This window comes from Cryptomeria japonica, chromosome 7, assembly GCF_030272615.1.
Source record: "Cryptomeria japonica chromosome 7, Sugi_1.0, whole genome shotgun sequence".
In the NCBI taxonomy this organism is placed as follows: Eukaryota; Viridiplantae; Streptophyta; class Pinopsida; order Cupressales; family Cupressaceae; genus Cryptomeria; species Cryptomeria japonica.
Window position 1 is genome coordinate 407,111,024 of NC_081411.1, and position 16,168 is coordinate 407,127,191.

The following is a 16,168-nucleotide window of genomic DNA, read 5'->3' on the forward strand; positions in this document are numbered from 1 at the left end:
ATGAACCCACCAGTTCTAGTACCACCGGTAGTAGGAAAGCCCCTTATTCTATATATTTCAACGATAGATATATCACTGGGGGCACTGTTGGCACAAGAAGATCAACAAGGAAAGGAATGAGCCATATACTACATCAGTAGGACATTGAATGGCAATGAGCTCAACTATACATTTATTGAGAAGGCTTGTCTAACAGTAGTCTTCGCATCTCAAAAGTTTTGACATTATATGTTGGCACACACAATTAAGCTAGTAGCAAAAATTGATCCTCTCAAATATCTACTCAGCAAGGCAGCTCTTACCAGGCAGTTGGCTAAATGGATCATGATTCTCAGTGAATGTGACATCCAATACACAGAACGAAGAGCTATCAAAGGACAAGAAATTGCAGATCAACTAGTTGAAGCACTGCTACTAGGAAAATAAACTATCAAGATTGAATTTCTAGATAGAGATGTTCTTGCTATTTCTACCACACAGTGGAGCCTATACACAACATGGTTCAGGTGCTGGCATTCTATTCATCACTCCTGAAGGGCATACTATACCAAGATCATATCGGCTTATGTTCCGATGCATAAATAATGTGGTTGAATATGAGGCATTGGTTATAGGCATCAAAATGGTCGTAGAATGGTAAATCACAGAGTTAATGGTCTATGGAGATTCGCAACTAGTCGTCAATCAAATCAACAATGACTATCAGACAAAGGATGACAAGCTATTACCCTACAAGCGAATGGTGGATGACTTCAAACAATATTTTGTTCACATCACCTTCAAGAAAATACCAAGGTTGAACAATAAAGCAGCTGATGCCATGGCTACTATCGCTTCATTACTACAAATTCCAGAGCAACAGAGTCATTACGAGTTTCTGGTAGAGCAACTATTCTCCCCAGCCTATGACCACTCTGAATCCCATGTTGTCTATACCTTAACTTGTTCTGATTCCCCTTTATATGGACCCATTTATGATTATCTAGAAAACGACATCCTACCCATTGACCAATCCCATAACCAAAAACGTAATTTTATTCGACAAGCCACCTGGTATACCCTTACTGCAGATACTTTGTACCGTCGAGGTCTAGATGGTACTCTTCTTCATTGCCTTGATCGTAATGAATCTGATTCCGCTTTACATGAGCTTCACAAAGGTATTTGTGGCACACATTCAAGTGGGAATACTCTTGCTAAAAAGCTTCTAAGGATGGGATACTACTGGCCTACAATGGAAAAAGATTCTTACCACTTCACCAAGAAGTGTCCTAAGTACCAGATCCATGGCAATCTGATACATGCCGCAACATAGGAACTTCAGCCATTTACAACATCCTGGCCCTTTTGTCAGTGGGGACTAGACTTGATCGGCAAAATTCATCCTTCATCTTCAAATCGACACAAGTTTATTATAACTACAACATAATACTTTACCAAGTGGATAGAAGCAGTCCCCATGACCACATTAACTAGAAAACAAATTGCATCTTTTATCCTGAACTATTTGATTTGCAGATATGGTATTCCAAGTTCCATCATCAACGATAATAGACGACCATTCAGAAACCAAGATGTCCGAGAACTATGTGAATAATTCAAAATACAACATCGGTTCTCTATGCCATACTACCCCCAAGGGAATGGTCAAGCAGAAGCATCCAACAAAACAATACAGAAAAACCTCAAGAAAATAGTAAATGATGCAAGCAAAAATTGGCATGTACAACTCAATCCAGCACTTTGGGCATATAGAACTAGCATCTGTATACCTACAGGAGCAACACCTTTCTCATTGGTCTAAGGATCAGAAGCTATTTTACCACTGGATGTAGAAATTCCATCTCTCAGAGTCTCTCTAAAAGGCTTAATTCCAGATGAAGAGTATCGAGTCAACCGACTACAATAACTAGAACTATTAGATGAGAGACGTCAACGTGCTTACACTCATCTCAAAGCATATCAGCAATGCATGTGCAGAAGCTACAATCACAAAGTCATCCCTCGCAACTTCAAAGTTGGTGACCTAGTCCTCAAAGAAAATCCAAGAAATTAGCAAGATCGAGAAAAGAAAAGGAAATTTGAACCTAACTGGTTGGGTCCCTATGTCATCATATCAATCTATGGATCAAGTGCTGATCAACTTACAACTTCAGAAGGAGATGTGCTCAATGAACCAACTAATAGCAGTCATCTAAAGAAGTACTACACTTGAGTAGTCTAATGCACGGAAAAAGTCAAAACAAATAAAAAAATCAAAAAATTAAGAAAAAGCAAATAAAAGGTACAATAAAAGCAATTGGTGAAAACCTGGTAACAGATGCCATTGTGAGAGGCCAGCTCCTTTATCTATATCTATAACCCTATAGTAGAGTACTATCGGCCATCGCCTGACACCTAGCACATATCCATTTAGGACTTACTTAGCATAGTCACTATCCTAGTTTATCCATATATCCTTTTACCACATTTCACCATGGTTTGGTAATCACTGTGCACATCCGTATCCAAAGGCACACTTAGCTAGGGGCAATATTCATCAAAACTTACAGCACATTCAAGACATCAAGACAACTTACAAAACTTAGAAACACTACATCCAACAACCAAACACTTACTCCATTGCAGAACAAAACATTGGATCGCTAAAACAAGAATCACAAAAACATTAGGATGGATGATTTTCTGAAGTACTAAATGTTGCATTATTGCATAAAGTCTTGACTATTTTTGCATTTTGAACTTTTTAAATTATTGGATTCTTTGCATTTTCTCAACAATGCTTCAAAGCTAGAGATCATGGGAAAACTCCAATATTTTCTTAGTCTTATGTCTGTGAGGCGATCACTTGTCTCAAGACGTGATTCAATGAATATCACTAAAGACATGATTCCACTTTACACATACAAATGGTTTAAATCTTGTTTGTTTATATGCAATCCACACTTTGGTGATCCTGGTTCAATTATACCTTGATACTTGTGCTATCTTACAAAATAAAAAATCATGAAAATTTTTCTCAGGTCATCATGGTTCAATTATACCATTATGCTTGTATAAATTTTCAACATATCCCAAACAAATCAATGCTCAATGATGATACCTATATCGAAAGCAAATAACATATGGTTATATCAGGATGACAAATACAAAATGGGGATGCTCCAAAAACAAATAGTTGCATATCATTTTACAAATAGTTGCATATCATTTTAAATCTTTCATTTAATTGCACATCATTATCATAATCATACATCTCATTTTCAAGATATATCTCACATCATTGCATAATCATACATCTCATTTTCAAGATACATCTCACATCATTGCATAATCATACATCTCATTTTCAAGATACATCTCACATCATTATCATAATCATACATCTCATTTTCAAGATACATCTCATAGCATATCAAATCATACATTTACATCATGCATCATATCATCTATCTAAACATTGCATCATCATAAAGAAAAGAAAGAACATATAAAACATGCATCCATAACACATCATGTGATCAAAGAAAATGGTGTCATCTATATATATATATATCAAAAATGATCAAAATGTACAAATATCTGTCATGTATGTGCCCCATACAAACAAAACAATGATCCAAAATACAATAGAGACATCGTCTCTCAAGTATGACTATCTCCTGAGGGGGATGGTCTTGCTACTGATGTCCCAGCTCCTGGATCTCTAGGAGGATCCTGTCTCGAAGGCCCCATCACGCCTCTACTCTCTGACTGTGACCCAGTCTCTTGAGATCAACTCACTCTCGCCTGAGTGAAGCTCTGCACTCTGCGCTCCCTGGGTACCGCATCCTCATAATGGTGTCGATAGTACTCCACCTCCATCACTCTTGAGGATAGCTCTCTCATGATGTCCCTCATCAGACCACCTGTTGTCGCTCTCTGAATGCTCCCTACTAGCTCCTCCGCTCAACTACATCGCTCTATCTCCGTATCACGCTCTAGGGTTAGCTAGGTAATCTGATGCTACTGCATCAATAGCTGTGCCTGCAATTGTTGTACTATCAACTATAGAGTCCTGATCTGGGCATCCTCCACATGTGTCGGGACCCAGACCCGTAGGGGCAACTGTGAAGGGATACCCCATATCCCTCTGCCTGTCCTCGGTGCTGGTGGAGGTAACTCATCAGTCCTCCTCCTCTGCACTGGCCACCTCCACTCATTAGTCCCTCCCACTACTGCCATCACCTCTCCCACTCTCCCCTCCTCCCCTGCTCTGATCGCCAACCCTCCTCTCCCTCTGTCCATCATAACTTGTCGAATTGCTTTCTCCACCTGACCTCCCCCATCTCTACCCCTATCTCCTCTCCTACCTCGATATCCTCTCCCCCATCATCCTCCTCCACCTCCATCATCTCCATCATCACCATCTCCCCCTACCTCATCCTCATCGTCATCAAAGGCAGACCGCATCTCCTTAGGATCTGATATCCTGGCCACAACACGAGCTGCAAACAAACTAGCAAACTCATGTGTCATCCCCGCATCTAGTATCTCAGGAGCATAGTCCCATATCTGACCCGCTAGGCTGGAGAACTCCTCTACAGCCACTCCACTATCAATAATACGGCCCCAGTTCAGTATATCCTACCTCCGGTGCACATACAAGCAAGTCCCATATGGTATCCCCTGCTGCCGACCATACTGCCGCAAAACCCTACCAACCTGGAATCTCTCCCACTCCACTATCAATAGTAGGGCCCCGGTCCGATATATCCTGCCTCCGGCGCACATACAAGTAGGTCCCCTATGGTATCCCCTGCTGCCAACCATACTACCGCAAAACCCTGCCAACCTGGAATCTCTCAATCAAAAAGGGCATTCGCCCTATCAAAAACTGACTCGTGAAAACATAAGGCATCTCTAGCCCATCCTTGGCCCAAACCTTGCAATCTGTATATGGTCACTAGACGACCATATCAATGTCATCCAAGACTCTCCTCTAGTGCTCTAGTTTGCCCATCTTACACTGGACAACTAGCCCCCTGTAACCATATACATAGGCTCGCCCAACAGTCCTGTCTTTATCCACCAATGGCCTCACTGCTAGAATGTGCTCCCAGCACCATACCTATAAGAGTGTCACACCAGCTGACAAACTCCTGTAACCCAGATACACAACCTCATGTAGGTCCCTATACAAGTGAGCTAACATGGCCGATCCCCAAGCAAACCTATGGCCCTAGGTCACCATCTCCTCGAGTACCAATCCCCAACCCACAGAGAATCCCTTCAACCTACAGTCGGGACAAAGGAATCCACCCATGAAACCTGCTAGTACTGATGGGAGAGGCGCATAGTCCAGATCCAAGAACTCTTGCCAGGGGATCTCATATCCATGGACTGTCTCATCATAAAATATGTGTCGTAGTGCCTCAGTCCCACCCTTCTCAATCTGCTCATACGGAAATAATGCACCTACTATGGGAATCCGCAATATCTTGTAACAATCCTCTAGAGTAACCGTCATCTCACCAGTAGCAAAGTGAAAGGTGTTCATATCACTATGCCATCTCTCGGTGAGTGTTGTAAGTAAACCCCAGTTCACAATGAACCGAGGCATATCCAACAAAGATGACAAGCCGCATCTCTCAATAACATCTAGGTCAGCCTGTGCCAACCGTGGTATCAATGCCCATGGTCTGGGGAACCACTCGCGCGACTGAACCACTCCCAATCGCTCCTGTCAAAAAGAAAAACAAGTCCAATATCAATTTCCACATCAAAACAAAGATATCAAAATCAAAATCACATAAAAAATATGAAACAATTTGCTCATCTAATCAAGTTCCACATCATATCATTCCATATCAACTTGTAACACAACTTAAGTTTTCAAAAACCATATCAAAACTTGTAAAACAACTCAACTCTCCACATCACATAAACTTGTAAAATAAATCAAGTTTCCCACCCATATTAGCTTGTAAAATAACTCAAGTTTCCAACCCATATCAACTTGTAATACAACTCAAGTTTCACATTCATATCAGCTTGTAACACACATCAGGCTCCCCACATATGAACTTGAAACGGTGCAAATCAAATCATGATTCGATAAAAAACACAGTAATATCTACATCAATAACTTGAACAATCACAAATTAAACCAAGTTATATCAATACTCATATTGGACAAATTTTCAAAAACATGACAACCGACACAACAAATGACAAAAATCCACCTCCCCAGGCAAAACTGGTCTTTTCCTATGTAATTTTCTACATTCAAAAATTGCCAAATCTTGCAAAACCCGATCCATGCGCTAATTAAATTTGGCTATGTGCTAAACTATATCCATGCCCTACCCTGTTTTCTCCATGCGCTATCCTATCTACTCTATGCACTAGACTAACTCTACGCGCTACCCTATTTCTCCATGCACTATCCTATCTACCCTAAGCACTAAAATCGATCCATGCACTAACCTATCCCATGCTTGCGCTACCTATTTAACCCTATGCGCTACCTATTTAACCCTATGCACTAGGTCTAACCTACGTGCTACATCCCCCTGCCCATGCGACCCCCTATCAACCCTATGTGCTACCCTTTTGACTCGAAGCCCTACCTTATGTCCATCATGCGCTAACCTAAGGCCATGCGCTAACCTAAAACTTTCATGCGCTACCCTAAACATTTTCAGATGCTACCCTAAATTAATATCCTATGCACTACTGTATTTTTCGTATGCACTACACTAAGACCCCTATGCGCTAAAATGTTAAAACCGAATTTCAAAAATAAAAAACTGACCAAAAATGATCAAATTAAAAATCAAAAAGGCGTCAAAAGGGTTGACTTGCCGGTGGTCCATATGCGGCAAGCCTTCGATGCCTCTGAACATGCTTGAATTGATGCGTAGAATAGGGAATAGGCATTTTGTCTTCTCTCCAAAAGTCTCTTTCTCCAAGGTCAACAAGCACAAATGAGACAAAACAAATGCACTTTTTCCCTTTTATAAGGTAAAATGAAATTATTGTTAGGGAAATGAGCATGTAATTTGCTCGCGGTCTCCCTCATACCCTTGCACACGTCAATTATTGGGAGATAAATCAATTTACACATTTCGCCTAGCCAAAATTTTGCACCGCAAACATAATTATCAAATCAAATCAAATTTTTCAAAATTTTGATTCATCTCTCGATGGGGCATTATCACCATCATTTATCAAATCTGGGGCATCACACATCAAATCTGGGGTACGACATGAAAATCCATAAAGACAACATTGATCATAAAATCACAACGACACATCATTTTCTTTGAAATAACATGTGCACACACATCACTTCAAAGAGGGGCAAAATGTAGACGTATAAAAATGACCATATTCCTAAATGAATATTTTATGTTCATTTCTCTATTTAATTAAACCCAATTTAATTAAATTACCTGCATTCCTCTATTTAATTAAGTAAATTACTCAATTAAATTCACTATACCATTTAATAGGATAAATTCATTTTATTCAATTAAAGCCCCTGTCCACTTTTTAATTAAATTCAAATTTAATTAAAATAGTTATCCTAAATTAAATAAATCAAATTTATTTAATTGTAACCAAATTGAAATAGAGCAATTTATTTTAAATTAATTCTATTGTCCCTCACCCACTTGCAAAATCCTACACCTCCCACTTGCATCCTAACCCTCTTCCTAAATTCATCTAATCCTAATTAATTAACCCAAACCCATCCATTATCCCTTTTCCCTAAATTTGGGGAGGTCACTTCTCAAATTTGTTGTAAAGTCTTCAAAAAGCATTAAAGCCTTTATCCATTCAACAAGCTAACTTGTTGAATACCCCCAAATTTGGAAGGACACTTACAAATTTGTCCCCAAAGTCTTCATAACCATTAATGGTTAACTCAACTTCCATGTAACCCAAGGGTCTCATCAAGCATTTATTACTTTGACCATGGTTATCCTTAATCCTTTGCACAAGAGTTTATCCTTTGGATAAAAGCTTTATCCAATGGGTAATCTTAACTTAACCTTAACCCTTAACCCCTAGGATAACCATGAGGTCTTCTCAAGCATTTAATGCTTCTTACATCTCCTCTCAATCAACCTTATGTTGACAATTGTCACCATTTTATTGGTGCCAATTGCAAACATGGATTCCCAACTTTCAAACTCAACCCTTGATTGCCTCTTTCAATCCTAACCATCCATTGCCCTATTTTTGCTATAAATAGAGCTCTGATCCCTCCATTTTCATGATCCAAGTCTTTAGCATCACATTTATACTAAAATCCATCCAAGTTTTAAATATCATTTTATGCTCATCATTTAGCTTCTTTTTTAAATAGGAATTAATCTAAATATGCAAATTTAGAGTATGTTCCTTATCATTTAGCTTAATCATAGACTAATATAGCATGCTAAGATAGTCTTGTTACTAATCTTGTCATCTTATAACTAGTTTATTGCATTTATAGGATCATGCATAGCTTAGGATGCATTTCATCTTAAAATCAACAAAAGCATCCCTCGTTCTTCCATTTGTCATCCCTAAACCATTTTGCTTAGTGATCTAAGAGCAAAAACATTGGTTTGAGGGACTGTGTAAGATAGAGAACCATGGAAACAACCTTGGGAAGCTGAGTCATACTTCATGACTCCATAGCTTGCACCAAGAAGTCTTGTGGGTGTATGAGCAAGGCTCCCTAGAACTCCGTTTTTCAAATTTCAAGTTCTATCGACCCGCTTTTCCCGCTTACACTTCCCTTAACCTACAAATCATGTTTGTATAATCTAAAGGTGAAAAAACATTAGGTTGCTCAAAATAAGCTTCCTCATCAAGATCCCCATTCAAAAATGTACACTTAACATCCATCTGATAAACCTTGTAGCTCTTATGAGCAGCATAGGCAAGAAATAATCTTACAGCTTCAATCCTAGCTACAAGTGCAAATTTCTCTCCATAATCAATTCCTTCCTTTTGATAATATCCTTTACAAACTAATCTAGCCTTATTCCTTACAACTTGACCATCCTCATTCAATTTATTCCTAAAAACCCATTTAGTTCCAATAACATTCTTATTTTTAGATTGGGCAACCAAAGTCCATGTGTTATTCTTCTCAATCTAATCTAATTTTTCTTCCATAGCTTTCAACCAACATTCATCTTTACATGCTTCAATTACTGATATCGGTTCAACTTGAAAAATTAAACATACCTCATTAGTTGCCAATCTTCTTCTTGTCATCACTCCATTGTTCTTATCCCCAATGATTTGATCTTCAGAATGATTCAATCTCACATATCTAGGAGTCCTCTAACTCTATGTTCTTATTCTTGGTTCTTTGGTTATTGTTGAATTTCCTAATGCTGCCAAGGTAACTAGATCAACATTATGTTCCGATAAAGGTGCTACTGGTTCAAATATAATCATTTCCTCCATTAGTTCCTTCTCATAAACTCTGATTTGACCTCTATTCAGCTCATCCACCTTGACATTAGCACTCTCCACAATTCTCTACAATCTCTTGTTATAACATCTATATGTTTTTCTCTCATTATAATAACCAAGAAATATGCCTTCATCACATCTAGGATCAAATTTTCCAATGATATCATCTCTCCTAATATAACATTTACTACCAAAGATTTTGAAATACTTAACTATAGATGTATTGCCAAACCATAATTCATAAGGTGTGTTACCGTTTTCTCCTTTGATATGTACTTTGTTGAATATATAATCCATTGTGCTCACTACTTTTCTCTAATAGATATGAGATAGACTAGCTTCTATCATCATTGTTCTAACAACATCCAAGATATTTTTGTTCTTCCTTTCCACAACTCCATTCTGTTGAGGTGTTTGGGGAGCATAAAATTGTCTCCTTATACCATGCTTCTCACAAATGTTATTAAACTCACCGGATGTGAATTCTCCACCATGATCTAACCTTAAACATTTAATCTTCAATCTTGTCTTAGTTTCCACTTTATCTTTAAAGATTTTAAAATTTTCAAAAGCCTCAGATTTCTCCCTTTGAAAAGTAACCCACATCATTCTAGAATAATAATCAATGATTAGTATGAAATATCTATCATCTTGAAAACTTTTAACTCTAGCAGGGCCACACAAATTAGTATGAATAAGATCAAGAACATCATTAGATTTATCTTTTATACTTCTGAAAGAGGTTATGGCCTGTTTACCCATTTGACATTCTTAACATACAAGATTATAGGGCTTCACAATCTTAGGTATACCTCTAACTGCCTTAGCTGAACTGATCTTTATAATGCAATCAAAATCCATATGACACATCCTCTTATGCCAGAGCCAACTTTCATCAATTTATGCAATCAAACATGTCTTCTCACCAAAATTTAAATGAAATATATTACATTTTGTCTGTGTACCGGTTGCAATCTCCAAACCAGATCTGTTATTGATTTTGTATTTTCCATCCTTGAACTATAATTGAAATTCTTTATTCACCAATTGTCCTATACTCAAAAGATTATGCCTCAAACCTTCAACAAAATAAACATTATCAGTATTGTTCTCACCATCCAATGATATAGTTCCCTTTCCTTTGATCATACATGCTTTGTTATCTCCAAATCTAACCAGGCCACCATCAAATTCTTGCAAAGATAGAAACTTCCCTTTATCTCCAGTCATATGATCTGAACATCCATTGTCAATTACCCATTCATCTTAATCTTCAATTTTAGCAGCACATGCCTTCTCTTCAGGTACATTCTCTTCTAGTGTCAGAACATCTTCCTTAATAGCCAAGAACATGCATTCCTTTCCATTGTCGAAACCACTAGGAGAGTATTTTGTTAGTTCATCATCAAAGTTAGTTATACCTTCCTCATCCGCTATGTAGCATTATTTGTCTCTATTTTTCTTGTACTTATACTTGTTTTCATATCCAGGGTTAGGCTTAAAATATCATCTAACTCTTTCTTCAAATCTTGAATCTCTTTCAGGACATCTAGATGCAAAATGACCAGTCTTATTACATGCAAAACATTTAAAGGGTTCTTTTCCTTTATACTTACTTCCTACCAATCCTTTAAGTACTCTTCTAGAAAATAGTGCTTCAAGCTGATCAAAATCATCATCTTCTCTCTTCATATTATCCAATTCCTTAGCATATAAATCTTTCTAGTCTTTCTTACCAGTTGATGATGCAGATGCATGAAAAGCTAGTTCAAACTTCACAACTCCAGAAGGTCAAAATTCTTCAAGATCAAAAGTAGATAATTTCCCAACCAAGGTATCTCTATTGACACAAGTATTAGCCATTGTTCTCAATTCATTAATAGCAGTAACCTTTATTTTGTAATCCTGTGGTAGGGCTCTCAGGACTTTAGAAACAATTTCATCTCCACTTAGAGTTCCACCACAACATTGAATTCTCATAACAATCTCATTTACTCTTTCCATGAAGGCAGTAATCCTTTCATCTTCTTCCATCTTCAGGTTTTCATATCTCACCTGACAACAATCAAGTTTAGAAATATTCACAGTATGGTCACCTTCATTAAGAGTCTCCAAATTATCCCATATAGCCTTCCCAGATGATTTGTCAGTTAATCCCAGTATTTGTTGATTAGAAAGTGCACACAAGAGGGCTTCTCTTTCTCTAGAATCATTCTCAAGCTCCTTATCCAGGTTTGTCAGAGGAGGATTACTATATGTTGGATTATAAGGTGTAACACCATTCTATGTGATCTCCAAAATCTCCTTGCCAAGACATCTCAGATGAGTCTCCATCTAAATCTTCCATACTATGTAGTTTGTTCCAACAAGCCTAGGAATATCTCTCCAAAAGATAGCAATAGAAGAACTGAATGAACTTGAACTGTTAGTTTCCATAGGATCCTCCTCAAGGGGTTAAGCTTTCTACAGAGAGGACCAAAGCTCTAATACCAATTGTTAGACAGTTCAAATAATCAATAGACAACTAAGAGGGAGGGTGAATAAGTTATCTCAGATTATCAGAACATTTAGCAATTAAAAATTTAATACCAAAACCCAAAATATTAATACCGAAATGCTTAAAACAAATACTGGAATAGCAATTAAACCAATTAAGCATAAACAATAGTCAGAAAATAAATACCATCCACATGACACCAAGATTTATACATGGAAAACTCGGTAAAGGCAAAAACCATGGTGGGAATCTTACCCATAGCCAAATAATACTTTTGTAGTAAGTACATGAATTAGAAATGAGGGGCCTTTACTTGCAGGAAGGCCAATAGCCTTGAGAAAACTGCTCATCACAAAAGGAGTCTCACTGACTACATAGAAATCCAGACTACAATCCGAAATAAGGAATGAACAGCAAAGATAGCATTTCCTATGCTTGGGTACAGTTCCAGTTAAGCTCAATACCAGAGGACTAAATCCTCTTACATAAACCCAACTTGATCTACAATGATCAACCAAATCTTCATCCTGATTGATATTACATTATTCGCACATTACATGTCCATATCTATTCCTTGACCATATCCCTATGATGATCTACAATGAGATGTTTAATCATATATATATACAAACCCTCGACCATAAACAATCAATTCAGACACTAGACAATAAACCAATTATATAATTACAAAACATGTCGGAAAAACAAACAATATCCAATACATAAGACATCCCAAAAACACATCGATGGGTCCAATCCACATGTTTCATTAAGACAATCCATAAATTGGATCAACCAGGACCCAATATAGGTCCATACAGTAAAGCAATGATCTCCATCTGCCAAGTCTCGAACATGATCACCAATAGCATCATGAATCTCCACCAGAAGTTGCACCAACACCACTTATGCATATCATCAAATCTCTACTGGTGAAACCCTCATCGGAACCACAAGCCAAGCTTCCAAGCAAATAGGATAGCATCTGGTCACCAAACCAAAACAACTTTACTAAATAGAACATGAGTATCATGAATAAGCCAATTCTATAACCAAACTATACTAGAGCATATTGGATCATGTTGGATCCAAACTAGCTAGAAATCATACATCCTACCATGACTAGAAGGGTGTCGGTAAAGCATCCAAAATAGCTAGTGTTGACATTAATGACAAAACATCAATGCAACACATAATCAATTCCTCCAAATGGCCAACAACAATGTGGAATTATAACACCAACCTATACATATCTATATAGTATATTTCCACTCGACATAGAAAAATGTGGAAAGTAAATTAAACAAAGAGCTATCTAATACTAGTAAACCCCTAAATGTCTTCTTCATCCAAGTGCATCATGGCCACCATCAAATACCTAGCAACTACAAGGCATTCCACACTATAGGACTAGTGAGTTGGAGCCCTAGCAATTTCTTCCACATCACAGAAGTCATTTTCAAACCACTCCTCCCCATCAGCCAGTAGAGAAATTTCTTCTTCCTTGACCAGAGGTTCTACTTCTTCCATTAGAAAACCCTCTTCCTTAATGTAGGACCACAACCAATCCTCCTTAGGGAACTCCACCACATGATTAAGTCATTGTAAAAATAAAACAATTTGAGTCATAGTTTCCCATGTCACTTCTAGAAGCTCTGATTCCAAAGTCATGATAATTGGGAACTTCTCCACACCCCTTACAACAACATTTCTAAGATAGTAATGTTTAGACATAGGAATATCCAATTCTTTTTCCATATTATTAAGAAATGCAACAATTTCACCCAAAAATGCATGCTTAAATAACACTTGATAGCGAAGTTACTCCCAAGTGAAATACCAACACCAAAAGAATAGCACATATATCTGAGCTTACCTGATAGCAGTGAAATGCCATCAAAAACTCCCACCCAAACATCATCTAGCAGAATGCAGAATCAATGGATGCCTAGACTTTAGTACCACCAGGAATCTTTTTTTTGTCACTTCTTAAATAAAGGCCATCTACTTCTTAATGGATTCTAGCAACAGAGGTGTATCCATTTCCCCTACTAACACCTATATGCCACTCTACTTCTACCAAAAGTTATGAGTTATAACCCACTACAATGTCTATTAATAGATGAGAGCCATCTATATCAATCATGAATTTTACATATCCTATATCTTTGTATCTTACACTTACCATGAAAATATGTTAACTTCTCAAGATATCCTTCAACTTAATGGCTCATCAAATATCCCAACTTGCATGCCACCATACCAGTACACATTCCTCATCACACAAGTGCAGTAAAATTGGAGATTAAAACAATATTAAAGTTATTTTACTTACAAAAACCTCTATAATTGATTTACATGTGGGATGCCTTATATCACGTGAAGCTATACCTACAAATATTAACTCATATATACTCATATTTTGACTACCTTCTTGGCAAGCCCATCTGCCAATTCTTTACCTTCCCTATATATGTGTCAAATTTTAAAACCATCCAAGTCATCAATGAGATGCTTCATAGGAATCAACCACCTATCTAATTTCCAATTTCAAGCTCAATTTTGTTGAATTGCATTAACTGATATTAAAGAGTGACCTTCAAGATGAATATTTTTGCATCCCAGCTCTTTAGGCAATTTTGAATCCCATTAATGTTTCTCTCACCTCTGCAATATTTTTTATTGAGACCCCAATATTCTTAGCTCTTTCAGCTAATATAATTCTTGAATCATTTCTTGCAACATGTCCTATTCTTCTAGATTTGAGGTTGCCTCTAGAGGCCCCATCATAATTGATTTTTCTCCAACTAGATTTTGGCACTTCCCATTTTGTGTCCTCCTATTTCTTATAAGAATCATTTGAATCGTTATCTCTTAAAATAAGAAGTATTTTATTTATCCTTTAAATAATTTCAACATACTATCATCCCAATTAGTGAAAATACTAGACTTCAATGTTCTATTTCTTGCCACCATATTCACCAATTCCACAACAACTACCTCCATTTTGCATATGACTTGTGATCTGGACATTTCAATATCCTAAAATACTCTCCTATTTCATTCCTTCCATAGTTCCCAAATGACTATGGAAGGAATCACCTACCATAAGCTAACAAAAATTACTTTATTTATCCTTTTTGGCCAAATGATAATCCAAGATTTAAGATTTTCAGCAAGGGGGCACTGCAGACTCAATTTAAGCATGAAATATTTCTAGAAAGACTTTGTAAATGGGAAATGTAGAATGAGGTGATCTACATTTTCCTCCTTATTTTTGCATAAGAGGAATCTACTCTACCCATAAATGCCCAACCTGGCTATCTTCTCTTGGGTCAATATGTGTTTCTATAGTGCCAACCAAAAAAAGGCTTTTCCTTTAAGTAAGAAATTTTTTCCCCATAATAGATTTTTTGGCCATTCTGTATCATCAATTACTGCCTCTCTTATTTGTAGCCCAATTTAACTTTATATTCTCCATCTGATGTTGCACACCATCTAACAACATCATCTCTATTAGAAACCGAGAAGCACCTATCCTATAAAATTTTGAAGAGAAAATATTTTTCATCTTAAGGAACATTCAAATATTCCATTGACTTCCATTTCCACATAGCAATCCCCTATTCTTCAATAATCTCTCCATATTTCTGAACTTTCCTCCCCCAGATTCTATTGGATTCCCTTCTAAGATTTGAAATATTTTCATATCTTCTGAGGGATGAATAACATTCTCAAGAGTCTTCCAAAAATAAGGCTTTCTTTCCATCTCCCATGTTAAATATTTTGTGATTACCTCTCAATAATTTAGTATGTAATTCTAGATTGTCAAGCCTCTTGGGGGATTTTGAGTATTGAGGATCCTAATAGGATCGTTATAGTCTAGGTATTTCTTCCTCAAAATTGTGACCTAGTTTTTAATTGCCTTCAGTATACCTTAACCAAACCAGGTTGGCTCCCATTTCTTGGTTTATGATATTAAGTTGCCTCAAACCTATTCCTCCTGCAGATTTGGGTTTGCAAATTTTATCCCATGATAGGAGAGGAAATTCATTTGAGTCATTAGGCCCATTCCAAAAACATCTTCCCTATTTTTGATTTAGGATTTCCTCAACTACCTTAGGTAATTTCATACATGAAATAGAATAAACTAGAATAGCAGAGAGAACATCTCTCAACATGAGAATCCTACCTGCAGAGGTTAGCCAC